Here is a 2,500-nt window from a genome sequence, read left to right on the forward strand (position 1 = left end):
GTAGTGTTTTAGAAATTTAAATTTCTAGGCTAGGATATTTAGCGAAATAAATCATGAAACATTAGAATTACCATGCAGTTTTAGCTACTTTACTATCTATTCGTACGCTTTTTTTTCCACTTCCGCCATCCTTTACTTAAATATATGAAACTCACTTTTCAACAGCTGTATGAAGCCCATATCATCAGTTGTTTTGTTTTTAGGTTTATTTTTCTGCACTCATCCCGTCAAACGAATCTACATAAACGCCTGAGTCTCCTTTTAGGATTTATCAATAGAATTTCTGCTCAGTCTACAATTTTTCATACAATGGCTACACATCATACATTCCATAATTCATGAAGACATCAGCCATATCATGCCATTCATTGCCTATAAAATAGAAACACAACGTTAGACTCTAAACATCAGACATAATATACATCAGTCACAGTATAGCTATCAAAGACATTACACATCAAATATATTATTATCATTTCACAGTTGTCAAATATATTATAAATCGATAATATTAAAGCTATTACACGCATTAAATATCAAGTGCATTTAAAGCTATCAGACGCATTACATCTCAGACATGTCAAAGATGTTATATAAAACTACACATAAAATATGTATTAAACCACTCAAATATAACTCATATCAAATATATTAACGCCACCTCAAACGGAACAAAAGTAAAGATTTCTTTATATTTGTCACAGAGTTACTAAGATGGAGTACAGAGGTTAACAACGAAGACACATCAACGAAGTTTTATATCAAGTCACTAAAAGAGAAATATAAGACAAATATCTCTTTTATTCTTTCGCTTATTTCGCTGATTGGACTGCGGCCATGCAGAGGCTTCGTCTTAAATTGTTTTGCCTATCAAATCAACCAGTTTTATTGCTCAATTATCTTCAACAAATTTAGGTAACTCATGCTATATACAGAGAAGGGATCCTCAAGGCGACGTTCGATCGGAATCATCTCAGTGACGCCTGACTCCAGAGAGAAATTCTGAACAAAACTCAACAGCGGCACTCTAAAATATAAGCACCATCTTTTGCTTTTTCTGTTAAACTATATATGAAACATACATATATACCATTAATGTTCAGAATATGTCATCCAATCTATGTGTATTACAAATTTTGTGAAAACAGTCTCGAAGTACCAGGGCTGTGTCTTTTGTAGAAGAGATATAACAGAAATTAACGTGAATGCCCACAATGACATTTACAAACATACGCACACCTGTGTATGCGTATATGTATGCATGCCTTTATGCATATACGTATGTTCTCTCCTTGTTTCTCTCCTTGTTTCTTTCTGTGCTCCGTTCTTTTCAAGAGCATAGGCCCGAAACGTTAAAGATTTTCTCTATTCCAGAGCGTTATACTAATACATCTATTTGTTGTTTACACCACTTGTCTTCGTCTGTTGTTTTTTCGTGAATTCTCTTATATATATGTATATATATGCAAGGATGTGTATGTTTATATATGTGTATATATATACGCATATATATGCGTATATATATATATATATATATATATATATATATATATATATATATATGGATATATATATATATATATATATATATGTATATATATATATATATATATAGAGAGAGAGAGAGAGGTGGGGGAGGAGAGAGGGAGAGATGGAAGGATAAATGGGAGGGATATGTGAATGATCGAGGAGACAGAAAGTGAAAATAGATAAAATTAGGTAGAGTTCTATATACGATAACATGAATATACATCCTCACAAAGATATATAAGTTAGCTCTATATTAATATAGAATTCATGAATAGAAATTCTAGAAAAATGCTTAAAATAGTTACATATGTGTATGTGTGAGCGTATGTGAGTCTGTATGTGAAACTAAACTGTATATCTCACAAACAACATATTCATATATACTTGTACACCCCCAGGTAAAATACAAATCAATGCCACTCTAAGGTTTTCATTAGGAAGTTTTGTCGTATATAAAATTTCTGGCTTCGGAAAACTTAGTATTCCAAAATCAATTATATATATTTCTTTCTCTATGTACTATTAAAACACTTGATGATGTTTTTTTTTTATTTTTGAAAGTAGGAGAAAAAAATGATAAAGCTTTTGCGTTGAAGAAAATGTAATTATAAATTGTAAAATTACATATATTTTTTTCCTCTAAATTGTATATTTATAAAGTAAGTTCTGATAAATATTTCAGCGTAGAGTATTTTTTTTTCTCTGGTGAAATTAGTATAAATAACTGTACTGGTTTACCTTATATCTTCGTTATATTTTTAACATGTTGTACAAATACAAGTCGTGGTAAAGTTTGTGGAAAGACTGATAGTGATAAAATGTGTTTGCAGAAAAGTAGGAGAAAATGGGGAAACTGTAGGGTAAAATGGGTTTAGTAAATGTACTTCTTACATTTTTTGCGAATGATATATATACATACATACATACATACATACATACATATATATATATATATATATATATATATATA

Source organism: Octopus bimaculoides, chromosome 13 (assembly GCF_046866305.1).
Source record: "Octopus bimaculoides isolate indiv1 chromosome 13, ASM4686630v1, whole genome shotgun sequence".
In the NCBI taxonomy this organism is placed as follows: domain Eukaryota; kingdom Metazoa; phylum Mollusca; class Cephalopoda; order Octopoda; family Octopodidae; genus Octopus; species Octopus bimaculoides.